The sequence below is a fragment of the Nipponia nippon genome, unplaced genomic scaffold, assembly GCF_047370975.1.
Source record: "Nipponia nippon isolate SJK-2023a ecotype South Korea unplaced genomic scaffold, ASM4737097v1 scaffold_5, whole genome shotgun sequence".
Lineage (NCBI taxonomy): Eukaryota > Metazoa > Chordata > Aves > Pelecaniformes > Threskiornithidae > Nipponia > Nipponia nippon.
This window is the reverse complement of record NW_028262369.1, coordinates 30,775,352-30,789,198: the sequence shown is the minus strand read 5'-3', so window position 1 is coordinate 30,789,198 and position 13,847 is coordinate 30,775,352.

Sequence of the window (13,847 nt, the reverse complement as noted above, 5' to 3'; positions counted from 1 at the left end):
CCGATGGAGTGGATATGCCGCTTTGATCACAGGAGGGGACTGACTACATCAGGATAACCTGCCCTAAATATCGAGAAGGATGGGAGAGAAGCCTGAATGATCTTGAACAGCACAAAGAAAAGGCAATTAGTAAGTATATTGTGCTCCTTCCAGGAAAAAAATAGGGGCACCAGTGAGAGGATCAGAGGATTTGAAATAAGGAAAAGGACATACTTTTTCACACATTGTGTTATTATATTATGAATATTATTTCTCCAGGCAAAAGTGTAATAGATCCAAAAGCAGCCTCAGAATTTAATGGGAGCAGCATCCTTCAGGGCCTGTTAATAGCTGTGTGTCAGCCTCCGCTTCAGGAGTCCATCAGCCACAAATTCCTGGAAACAAGGAAGAAATTCCAGGGAAGGATCACTCCAGACTTGTGTTTTTCCCCGTAGACCCCTGGTAGAGTCCCCTGCCAGTGCCAGACAAAGGTGCATCACAAGATGGACTTCTGGCATATCTTTTTTGGTTTTATGCTCCTAATTGGCAATGCCTTAATTCCGACCGATGGCAGAGCTTTTCCTTCCACTAGGCTGGAATTTCTCACCATGATGTGGCCAGTCTGTTGGCAGGAGAAACGCCAAATAGGCTCAGACCACCAAGCCTTTGGAAGCCCAGGCCCCCAAGTTAAGGTTTTGACTTAGAAACCATGAACATTGAGCTAAGCTCTTCCTGATGACTGAACCAGGTTTTACCCAAAGCTTGTGCTGAAACATTTTTCTGCCCCCACAAGAGCAAGGAACTTGGATTTTCTTGCTATTAAGAGACAAAGAAGTGCCAGACCACTTTATACATATACCATGCACTGCAGGCTCCTAAACACCACCTTGGAACCAACCCAGCTCCTCTCTCGCTTAAGCCTGTTATTCAACTCCCAGCTGAAGGCACCCAGAGATACCAAGTGCTGTTCTCCTTGAGTTTGCTCTTCCCGTTTATCTCTCTCTCTGCTAAAGATACGCTCCCTATGTCTTATTTGCATTTGTCTGGCTTCATCTCTCAGCCATTGCCTCTTGTTCTGGCATTCTCTGATAGATTAAAAAGCTCTTTAGAAACTGGTGTTTTCTTCCGCTGACGGCACTTATGCACTGTAATCAAATCACCTCTTGACCTCCTTTCTGATAAGCTAAATAGACTCTTTCAAATTCTCGTTGAAATTTTTTCTCTTGCTCTCAGATTATTTGCAAGCTCTCTCCTGCAGCTCTCAGCCTGTACGCAGCACTCTTGGCCTCCTCCCAGGATGGGGAGGGGGGAAAATGGGTGTTTTAAAGAAATGGGAAAAGCTGTCTCATGACTGAGGCTTTGGCTTAGGGTCTAGCCTCACTGCAAGGGCATCTACCTGGTCCATAGTCTACCTGGTACCCATAGTCTGTTCCCCTCTTCATCTCCACATGCCAAAGCTCACCCTTCATGAAATTGATCACACTTTGCCCTCCTATTTAGGGCACAAATGGTCTCAGCACACGGCAGCCCCGATTCCCAGGCAGGAATGATTCTCCAGACAATGGACCAAGACCAGTGTACACCCACAAAACAGAGGTGATCTGCTGAACTGTCTCTTGTGGACTTGGGACAGAGCTGTGCTCCACCACACCTGGGTGCTTGCTGCTCCTCTCTTGGGCTGTCTCCTTCAAGAGCACATCTTCTTCCTCTCTTCTCCTCCACCTGTCACTACTCCACCTCCTTTATGGACCTGCAACCCTTCTTCTTGGGGCAAAACAGCAGCATTCTTGACTTGGATGTATCCCTTGTAGAGGTGTCTCCCCTCCCTCAGAGCCCTTCCTTTGCCGCAGGATGACCAAGCATCTTCTCTGCAGTATTATAAGAACTGCTGGGATGTGGAAGATCCTTCTTTCCACAGCCAGATGTTGTCAGCCTTTAGTTTCTAGCTCCGTCGTTATTAGAGATCCTCCACTGCTCCCACAGCTTCTGTATTTTTTCAGCGATGAAGCAAGGAGCCATGAATTTGAAGCCGTCCCTCAGTGTGTCAGACTTGGAATGACTCCACCGTCTTTTCCCACTGCTCGGAGGCATTCAAAAGGTATTTAATTAAGCCCACATCAGAGAGCTGTTAGCAAGCTTTCTCCAATTAGCAAGGTGGAGAGGACTACATGTCATGGGGGGAAATGAGCAAACATGAAATGGTTTTGTTGCCTATGCCTTCCTCAGTGTCAGATTAATTGGCACTTTTCTCCCAATTTGAGGCAGAGCTCTGGGCACAGAGAGGTCACAGCAGCACAGTGCAATCCCATCCCATTTTCCAGTTTCCTCTCTCTCTCTCTCTTTAAATATGATTGAAAATTTCCTTAGATGTGTTGGTCTCTGTCTGGCAGGGCAAACAAAAAATTAGTGACACTCAGATTGCTCCTAGATGTAGAGTTCTTTTAGGATCTCCACTCTCCTCTTCCTTACCTGTTCTGTGTGTGTCGCCTTTTTCTCTTTTAACACATGCCCCAAACTACGACTGGCTGTAAATCAACCTCATATGGACTTGCAGCTGCTCAGGCCCTCTCTGTATGGAGTAAGTTGAATTAGTCAGATGGTGATCCACCGTGACTGAGGACCTGCCTGCATGGATGTCAATTTGAACTTGCAGGAAGCCACAGGGATCAGATGCAAGGAGAAATGTCTCCTTGAAAGCAGTAAGAGGAGGTTTGCCTAGCAGAGGCGCTCCCCCTGCCTCCCCCAAGGACCTGCAGGCTCTCAGGATGTGCGTGTGATACTTGAGTCCTTTACATGCACTGTCACAGCCCGGTGCTGTGTCCCAGCTGGGGCTGGCACAACCCTGTGGTCACTGTGGGCCTTTCCGACTGGTTACAGTTGGTCAGTTCTGCAAGAGTCCCAGCTGTGGCACTGATCATAAGCTTCTTCCATGTCTGAACATCTCCAGATACTTAATGCCCCACTCATTATTCACCTATACATACTTGGGAGAAAATGCTTTGGAAGAGTTTCAGGTTTAAGACTGGGTTACTTCTACAGCTAAGGCTAGAAATGTTGTGTCTTTTCAGTAGGCTCAGTTCTTGTGGCATGTTTTGTCATGGGTCATTGGCACACTGCTGGTTTAGATCTCCTCTAGAAACCCATGCTACCTTTGGACTGTGGTGATTACACAAAGAGAGGCTTGAAAGGTGCAAGAGCCCTTCCAGACCTATGTGGCTCCCTATGTGGCAAGCACGGCAAAGAGCAAATTTAAGTAGCCAACAAGTTGGAGTGTGATCAGGGCAGCATTACGTGACATCACATGACATGACATCAAACCCCACAGCCTCGCATCCCACTTAGGATCCAGCTAGTGATCCCAGCGCACAGTGCCAGGATGACTGGTGGTCAGCACAGACTCAGAGCAAGGTGTGGACCTGTGGCTCAAGGGGCCGAAGAGAACCATGTGCTAGGACTGGTTAAATAACCAAAGTCCTGCTCCTTGGGCCATGCTGCATGAGTAACGACACAACGCTGCCAAAGAGCATGCTTCCTTTGGAAGGGGAGGGACCCCAACTCTCACTCTAGAGGATATAGAACCAAATTTAACAGCTCTTTTCTGTGACTTCCAAAATCAAAGTCAAATCTGGGCTGCATTTTCATCCTTGGAAATCCTCACAGGGGTGTCCTAAGGGTGTTGACAATCATCAGCTCCGTTTTCCCTCACACATTTAAATGCAGTTACAATTCCAACAACACAGCAAATCCTCTTCTATCAAAGCAGGGCACTGAGTTTTGTTTATTATTTGCAAATCACAAACAAGCACATACAAAAGAGCCCTACCTCAACGTGCGAGCCCACGATGGGGACATGCTGCTATGACAACAACATGAGGCTGAATCATCCAGACAGACAAGACACACATAATTGTGTGATCACCTGTTCCTGCTTGTTCAAAGGAAATTTTATTAGCGCTGCTGAAAATACATTAGAGAACAAAGCATAAAGCATCCACACATCAATCAGGGCACAGCTAATCAATGCAGGCACCGCCTGAGCCCGGTGCCTTACTGTTTGGCCATTCAGCATTTCACAGGCTTCAGGACAGCATTTACAGAAACTTGTGCTTGCATGTGAAAGATCAAGAAAAACTCAATTTCTACTAAACCGAAACATATATGGCTTTTGAATCTTGCTGAGAACACCAGATTTTTGACTGTAGGATGTTTGTGGTCAGTGGAGGGACAGTCTGGATCCAGGATGATGGTTAGAGAATGAGCATGACTGATGGCAAACATGCCTTTTTTAATATTTTAAAAAACCTCCAACAATAATTAAGAATGGCAGGTGGGAGAGGAGAGCTGGTCTATTGTGTTACAGAGAAACAGGAATATGCAGGGTCATAATTCACTCAGCCATACCTATAAATCCATATGTGTTTATTCTGGGCATTAGCCACAGCATCCATTTCCAGCTGGTGAGAGAGCAGTTTCACTTGGTTTCCTCGCTCCCTTGTTTCTCCTAACACAAGGGCACCAAAATCATGACTCCCGAATCTTAAGACTGCTTCATATGTCCTTTTTTAGCCATGTAACCCCTAGGCAGCAGAAAAATGGCTTAATGTCAATTCCAGAATAACCCTAAATGCGAGTGTCTGGCACTCTTTTTTATGCTCTGTCCTTTCCAAATCTATTGGTGGTTTTGCTTCCTGAAGTCTTTCATACCTTAATCTCGTTCACCCAGAAGACTCCAGCAGGTATAAAGGGCTGTTCAAGTGGAAAGAAGCCCATTGTATTTATTAATCACACTCTTTCTGAAAAGGTGGTCAAAACATTCCAAAGGATTTTTTTTTTCAAGCATTTTGTCAAGATTTCAACACTCAGTGACAAAAAAAGCAATTTCAATAGGGTATTTACAGCATTTGAAGATTTTCTACTGAAGCATCAATGGCATTTTTACACAACTTGAGGAGCTTTCTGCCAATGCTCCTTTCTAATACTGACCAAATGAATATCAGTCGAGTTCACCCAGAAGCTGGCAGGCAGCATTGCTGGCAGCAGCAATAAGAGCTGAGATGTTTTCCTCCACAGATATTGCATATGCATGAGTGTCTCACTGAGAACATTTCCATCTGCTCCATGGTGAACGGAAGATGTGGGTATTCCACGAGAGCCATGCTGAGACCACTCAATCAGCCACCAATAAAACCAGCCCCAGAGTAATCTGAAAACAAGAGCTTCAGATGCACAGACATGAAACACTGCTGAATGAACCCATGCTACAAGCCAGAGCTATTCGCTTCAGTGACAGAGGAAATCATGAAAAGCAGCATGTCTCACCACTTTCCTCTGTATGTGGCACCAAGGTTTAGCCAGGTGCAAGGAGGGACTGTTTGAAAGTCAGCTTCAAAAGGCAGTGAGGAAGAAAAAAAAAAGTCCCAAGAGGGAGGATAGTGAAGCATGACAACAGATTTGCAGACAAAAGCAAGACCTCTCCCTTGCAGGAGCTGAGCAGACAGTGAGGTGCATTGAAAACTGGCTGAATGGCCATACCCAGAGGGTGGCAATCAGCGGCACGACGTCTAGTTGGAGGCCAGTAGCTAGCAGTGTACCCTAGGGGTCAATATTCGGCCCAATCTCGTTCAACATCTTTATTAATGATCTGGATGATGAGGCAGAGTGTACCCTCAGTAAGTTTGCTGATGATACAAAACTGGAAGGAGTGGCTGATACACACCAGAGGGTCATGCTGCCATCCAGAGGGACCTTGATAGGCTGGAGAAATGGGCCGACAGGAACCTCGTTCAGGAACCAAGTTCAGCAAGAAGTGCAAAGTCCTGACCTGAGGAGAAACTACCCCAGGCACCACCAGTACATCGTGGTGACAGAGCACTGGAACCAGTTGCCCAGAGAGGTTTTAGTCTCCATCCTTGGAGATATTCAAAAGCCGTCTGGGCATGGTCCTGGGCAAACAGCTCTAGGTGGCCCTGCTTAATCAGGGGGGTTGGATGAGATGACCTCCAGACCTCAACCATTCTGTGACTCTGTGATTCTGTGGAGGTTTTAAAAGGCAGGTTCAACAAAGGTATTTTCAGACTGATTTAGGAAGACAGACTAACCTTGTGAAGGCTCCTCCAGCCCTGCCTGGATCCTGGCTGGGGCTGAGAGAACTACCTTCACACCTGGTTTAGGTCCACACCAGTTGGCAGTGTCTCAAACTGCCACTGGAGTAGATCTGGCAGCTGCATTAGGTGAATGACACTGTGCTGTTAACAGGAATCTTCAAGATCAGATGGTGCCGTAAGATTTCTGCTTAAGAATGGAGGAAATCTCGAATGCTCTGCTAGTATTTAAACCAAAAGTGATCTGGAAAAAAAAAAAAAGAAAAAAAATCCACCCTCTTTTTGATTTTGGATCCCCTCTGCAGCCATAAGATCTTAATTTCTCTGCATGGCTGCAGAAGAGCAGGGGGACCCATGGGCATGGCTGTCACCTCTTTGCATGTTCTCAGTGCTACAGATTCTAGTTAGAGAGACAAATTGTAAAGCAGGAACTACAGAGCCTCAAGAAAGACATCAAAAAGCAGTCCTATGTCCTTGCACTGCTTAGAAACCTGGGGGTGCCTTTTGATGGGGTCCCCTTGCCACAGGTGAGGAAACCTTGTGCATCAGGCTTTAAACTCAGTTTCCTTCCACGGCTTGGCAGACAGATTTCATGATTTGGAAAGGGCTGACTGAGCTGTAGAGAATGGATCTGCCTCAGATCTCTTCCTTGAACCCCTCCCCTGGCAAACAAAGCCGGTGAGGGTGCAGGTGATGGACACAGCGTGAAGTGTGGGGGTGGCTGTCATTCTGCTACATCATGTTATCGGTCATCTCCTCTCCCCCACCAGCCTGACTTCAGAGAGATGGGATCCTTTCTACCTGTCTCAGTGCACAGAGCCAGGCGAACACACACACACACAGAGCAGAGAACAAAAATAACCTAACCTGGCAGAAAGCAGACACGCTGTCACACCACCAAGGGGAAAATTGATACAGGCTCTTGCTTCTGTTTCAAAATCAATCTCAAGCTGGTTCCATGAAAGAAATGGCATAAAGGGCATTAGGTCTGGCAACACAGGCTGCTGTTCCCGGGATGATGGATGGGAGATGAGTACAGTTACCTGGACGCCAAGAGCTGGTACACAGCCTTTTCTGTTCAGCAGGCTCTGGCTGTCCTTCCCCATCAGCAGGAAGATCAAAACAAACTCTGCAGAGCCTCTAACGGGGCTGAGCTTGTCTCTGCTCCAGCTATCTTGGAGAACGGAACAAGGAGCAGCAGTGTCAGCTGCTCAGAAAGGACCATCTGTAACGTTTTGTCGAAGATGATGGGCTGTACAGCGATGCAAGGGAACTTCTCATGCATCGGCAACACAGTGCCATGGCTGCTCTCCTGCCCTCTGCTTCCCCCATCCCCTGAGCTGCTGGTCTGCAGTCCCGTACAGGGTCCTGTGCAGAGAGACCCTGCTGACAGCACTCTCTGAAGCAGCAGCCTGACCTCCCTAAATGAGAGCTGACACCTCCCAAATGGTGTACCCCATGTCAGCCTTCACCTTGATGGTGTTGATGTCAATAGCATCAGTCACAAACTCTTCACCGGGTTATCTACCAAAAGGTCCTTGTGAGTAAAAACATAGGGTTGTGTTTACACTAGTTGTAAGAGGTGATGTCAAAGTCATGCCCACATCAGTCAAGCATTGAATCTGATTCCTTCTTCCTGATGCCCTGGAGCTGTCCCGCTGCTCATCCCCAAGGCTTGGTTACACCAGCACTCCCAAAGGCATTTCCAGCATGGGCAGTCTGTTGGCAGCAATCCCACTGGTTCCCTACGCCTGCCATCTCTCCTCTCCTAAACTCACCATCCCCTTCCCTTCTGCACCTGATGAGAGGAGCAAGGCGGAAAATGCAAGACCAATTCCAACATGCACCCTCTTGCAGGTGCTACCTTCTTTCCTTTGGAGGCTCACCTGGAGTTGGCATGGACATTGGGGCCATCATGATCTTGGGCGGAAAGAGATGCTGAGGTCCTGGCACCATCCACACACCCAGTGCTTTGTGGACCACCCATGGGATTGCAGAATGGGGACACCTGCTCGCGGATCATATGATGCTCACAGAGTTGGCTGTGCAGCAGGGAGCTGGAAGAGGGCAGCCTGGAAGAGGCCAACATGATAAACCGGCTGTACACATTTAGCCCCGGATTTCACTTCTGTGGAAGAAGGAGACATGAAGGGGCACGGTAGGCAAGGGGTTGCTGCATTCCCCCCTGATTGGCAAGGGACTTCCACTGGCTTCTTAGCTCTGCTTTTGTTTGGAGGTCAAATGCAATAGGAAACGCCAGAAAGTGGCAATTCAGAAGTTGTCACCAACTGCTGGCTGTGTTTTTTCTTAGGCCTGTGAAAGGGCAGGGATCTATAACCAGCTTTAAGAGAGATGGGGACCATGGCATCTCATGTTATTTGGTGAAACTAATGAAGTCTAGTCTTTTTTTTTTTTCTCTTGAAAATTGAAATGCTTTGGGAAAACTGTATCCTCTGTCTTGTGGCTGCAGGCAGCTCTCCTGAATAAGCTATTGTCAGGCCTCAGAGATGTGAGTCAGAGCATCTTTAATCTCTGGGCAGGAGCGTTCTCCATGGCTTTCATGCTTTTGGAATAAATCTTCAGAGACATTCCCAAATTAAGCACGATTCGTTTCTAATCTCCTTGCACTTCTTCCTCTCACCATTTTATTAGCCAGGCTCAAACACATTCAGCATGGCCTACTTCGAAGCAAACTGATTAATGCAATCGCTTCAGGTTTTAGGAGGGATCAGTGCTTACAGAAGGGGAAAGGGCTCCTACTGTTGCTGGCAGCCCCAGCTCCACAGCGGCTTGGGAGGCTTATAGAAATCTGCCTGTGAGCAGAGCTGACAGCAGAGGGTGGCAGCAGGGATCACACACTCACACAGGCATCTTCCAAACTCCAGCGGGAGCCTGCTCAGTGTCCAGGCAATTCTCCGTGCTCTCGAGGATCAGAAGCTGCATCACGCTGCATAATGCGGCTGGTGCCTCCTGGGCTTGGGGGAGAAGGAGAGAGAGGAGCTGTTGGTCTGCAGAAGGGACGTGCTGTGCTGCTCAGTGGCATCCCTGCCCTGCAGCAGCTGGGTACCACAGCCTCCGCCTGCTCCTTCAGCCAGAGGCAGCTGCGCAGAGGATCGCAGCACATGCTGCTCAGATGCAGCTGGCACACATCTGGTGTAGGAGAGGGTTTGCATCACCGCCACGTGGGATTTGGGCCTGGCTGTAGGATGTGAAAAGCCTGAACTGGGGAGCAGTTGTCTGAATATCACGCTGCTACAGGACAGGGGTAGAGAGGGATGTTGAATGGGGGGTGGTGAAACGCTGTGGGAGAAACACTAGCTCTGCATCCCTATGTGTGTATTGATGTTGTTTGCTGGAGAGAAAACTGCTCCTCTTGGCTTTTGTGAATCAATTTTCTGATAAAAGATGCCATCTCTCACTGCCAACCTTGCCTGCATTCAGCTCATCCAAGTCATCTTCTGTTTGTCTGATGGAGGGGCTCCTCATGCACGGTGTCCTTGGATAGCCCCTAAGAGCTCACAGCCTAAATAGACAAAGGCTGTGCAATGATTAGCTGCATTTTACAGACGAGAAGCTAGAGATGGAAGAATTATGCAGAAGGGAATCTCCTTCTGCATCTGCAGTTTTGAAGCGACAGGATTCTGAATCCAGCTTTGGCGTTACATCTGCCTGGGGCTGGGAGATACGAAAGTGTAAGTGCTCTTTGATTTGTCACCAGGCTTCCCAGGACCAGAGTGGGCCAGGCTATAGTTTTGGACGGTGAAATGAAATAATAATTAAAATGCTGAACTAAATAGTCAGTGCATTTTGGATGGGTAACACCAAAATGGGACATTGCCTACAGAAAGCTGAAGCTCATGGAGCACAGTGGATGTTGATGTAGCTGCCTTTGCCTGCTTGAGTGGGGTGGCGAGGAGCCCTACCAGCTCCTGCCTTTGCAGTCTGGCCCATGTGTCTACAGTCTTGGTTTTTTTCTTGATTGACAAGAGTGGCGGACCCTCGTGCTTTAGTGAGTGTATAATGGCTGCCTTGATGTCATTTATTGAAGCTTTGGAATAGCTGTGCTTTCTAATTACTTCTTCCCGTCTGCCTGAAGAGCACCTTTTACTTTCAGATTAACTTCTTGCTGTCTCTTTGAACTTGTGCCTCTGTACTCCAAGCACCCTGGGTTTTGTGAGATCAAGGCAGGCTTGGTTAAGGTAAAAGGCAAACAGTGATCAAGGTTTTTTTTTTTCCTTTTCTGCACACGGACGTGCCAGGTTTGCTGATTAGACTGTGTGTGGCACAATCAGCTGACTTAGGGTCCTTGTGCCTTCAAAAGAGACTCTCCAAGAAGAATAAGTTAGTAGGCTGCCTTCTTCCCGATGTTAAGAGGGGCACTGGTACTGTCCAGCATGTGCATCCATATGCCCTGTGCATATATTTTGGACACGTGCAGTGGCCTCTTTGCTCTGGCAAGCAGGGAGATTTTTGGTCTGTGTGATAGGTGCTTCCTAAGTGAGTGCAGTTTTACAGTTCAAGCTGAAAGTGCCGATTTACTCCAGACAGTCAAATGTCCTGGACAGAAATGGCAAAGCCCAGATCCAGACTGAAAATCTCCACTATATCGTGGGATAGTGGTTTGGCCAAGTTTAAATTAGTAACAGTTGCATTGTTCTTACCAAACATAGATTCAGCAGCGCTTTTAAAATGCTAATTCACTGTAGTTCAGCTGTGGCATGCACGAAAGCCCCAAGGTTTTCCTGAATACAGATAGGAAATTTAGGCATGAATGATAATCTGGAACTTGCAGCATCCTTATTGTCCAGAGCAATGGGGCAGGAGTTGTCCTTGGGCTTTGTGCAGCACAGAGCACACCAGGCAAGCTGACAAACTGTCATCCTCACATCTAAGGTTTGTATCCTGCCCATCTGTTTCAGGCAGTGCATTAAGCTGCTGGTGGTCTCCTCACCGATGGTGGCTTCCTTATGGAAAACTAGAAATTAGGTCAGAAGGGAGGTCTAGGGGTCACATCCACCCAAAGCATAAACCCAGCTGAAGGGTGTATTGCTTGCTCTTAAAAACTGCAAGGGTGGAACACCATCCCTGTCCAGACAGGATTATTTTTCCTCTTGGCAAGGTTTTCCTTAATTTCTAACCTATATCCTCTTGGGCTGCAACTGAAGCCTGCCACATCCTTTCTCACCTGTTGTGAGCACAGAGAAGACTCCCTTCTTCACAAGAACTTTTTGCAAATTTGCAGATTGCTCTCATATTTGCCTTTTCTGAGACTAAACCAATCGCCGTCTTTTTCAGTCTCCTATGTTTCCTGTTTTCAAGGGCTCCGATAACACTGGTCACTCTTCTCACCTCATGACTCATTGAGACCGGGTATCCAAAACTGGGCATGGTATTGCAGCTGTGTAGAGAGGAAGGATGCCTTGATGCAACCGATGGCTTATGCCTGATGATACACCCCAGGATGTAACAGCTGCACATGGGGTGGCTCCAGCACTTCAGGACTAAAGAAGCCCTGAGCACAACCTCCTTCCATGCTAGAAATCAACTCTTTATTGCTGCTTGCACACAAGCATTGCTCCGAGAAAACGGCAAAACCTTGCCGTAAAGCAGGACAACTTACTCGGGAGACAGACGGGCTGAACCAGAGCAGCCCGTTTCCCATGGAGGCCGAGCTCTGCCTGGACTCCATGGTGCCCAGTAAATGAGATGTTTCATGCACTGGTGTGGCGGTCGACGAGAGGCATTTTGCACTAGTGGAGTTTCTCTCTGCTCTCCCCAGCTGCCTGTTTACTCCAGACTTGTCAGAACTGCACGTCTGGTCCCCCTGTGAAAAAATTTAGTGCAAGCAGCCAAAGGATTTAAAAGTTATTAGGAAAAAAAAAAATAGAGAACAGCGGCATAATTCTGCTTCCTTCAGAAATAAAGCTTAAAAAAGATGAAAGGTATTTGCCTTGACTCTCTGCAGGCTCTACCTTGGTACCCAGCTGGAGAGACTTTGGAAAAGCAATTCTAGGAGCCTGGAGCTCTTAGTGTCAGTAAAACCTGCTGCTGGGACAGCTGAGCTGTCTCACTGCAATCAGCTCTCCTCTGCTTCCTGGCAGTTTCAGGTTTTTTCTAGTGGTTTTTGGAGCTGAGAGTCCCCCAGTAGCTTGATCCACTTCCCATGCAAGATGGCAAATGATTGCCCACAAATGGCAAGCAAATTCCTTGCCTGGCAGTCCAGGTTGTGGCACTGAGGTTCTTCCTTTTTGTTTTATTGCTGCAGAGACTCATAAATGAGCCCCGTGCCCCCAGAAATGCAATTGCTAGCAGACTGAAAGTGGGGGGAAACAAACAAGGACGACAAACCAGGTATCACAGCTTTGGTGTACACCCTGGAGGATGGCTTGTGGTGGGGCTGAGTGTCCACAGCGTGGCTGGTTTGGATGAGGCTGGTTTGGAGAGCACCCACACTCAATTACTCATGTCCCTACTGAAGGCTGTGGACAGAGCCTGAAAGTTTCAAAAAGCTCTGGCCCACACCTCTTTCTTTTTTAGGCTCTTTCCCCTGTGACTGTAGATGCCGCTGCATATGCCAGCCCTCCTGGACTTCTTCCATGACAATCCCAGGGCAGTGAGGGGCATTAGGACATTTTTTCATCAGGGCACTGAACCTGGAGGCCGAAAACTTGGGCGCAATTTCTATGTGACTGGGATGAAGGTGCTGGAGTGTCCATCCTCAGAGATCTTCAAAGCTCAACCAGACAAAACCCAGATCAAACTGATTTAGTCTTTGAAGTTGGCCCTGCTTGGAGCATGGGGTTGGACCAGAGACCTCCAGAGGTCCCTCCTCACCTAAATGAGTCTGTGATTGCAGGCATGGTTTAGGGCAAGACTCATCTTTCTGGTCCTCAGGTCTCCATCTCTGGAAGAAGGAAAAGTCACCTTCCTGATTCTGCATTATCCATCCAGCCAAAATCATAAAGCAGAAAGTCAAAAATAAAATACCCAATCCATTTTTTCAAGGCTGGGAAGACTGTTGTGCTTGTCAGACATTTCATTTTTTATGACATTTTCACTGATTTTTTTTCTTGAAAATGTTATTGCTTTTTAGCTCGACTGAAAAGCCTGCTTTCAGAGAAGAGAAACTCTCAATAGCCATCTTGATAATGCTGTGTGGTTTGTTTTTTTTTTTTTAAATGATTAAAAGCACTCATTACAAGTGCTGAAAATCCCTCATAGTCTGCCTGTTTTGAACCCTGCAAAATAAGAACAACAGATATTTCTGTATTTTTCACAAAATAGTTTTTCCCCTTTATTTTTTAAGTCCTTCATTCAGGCTGTAAGCTTTTCAGGGTAAAAATTGCCTCTTTAACAATGTCATTTTCCAGCTCCCACCTCACCAAGGTTTTCAATTTGGATGGGAGCTCTAAGTCAGATAATCATTCAAGACCACAATGTCTCTGGTTTAAAGCAATGCTGACCATTTTAGGTCACAATTCCAAACTAAGACTTTCAGTTTATTAAAGAGCTACATTTTTGAAGGCTTTTTTTTTTTTCGCCAGTAGCTGAGTTCACTGGTGCCCTGCTTGTTTTGTAAACTATTATTAAAAAATAATTATTTTTTCAGGGAGACACTGTACGTTCTCTGCTTTTCATGAATTGCAGCTATCAGAAATTATTATCTTAGTGCCTAAGAGATCTGTCATGTCTGCCCCTTCCCTTAACACTTACAAACATGTATCATGTTGATGAATTTAGATGGTCATTTAAAGGCAAATTGCCTGT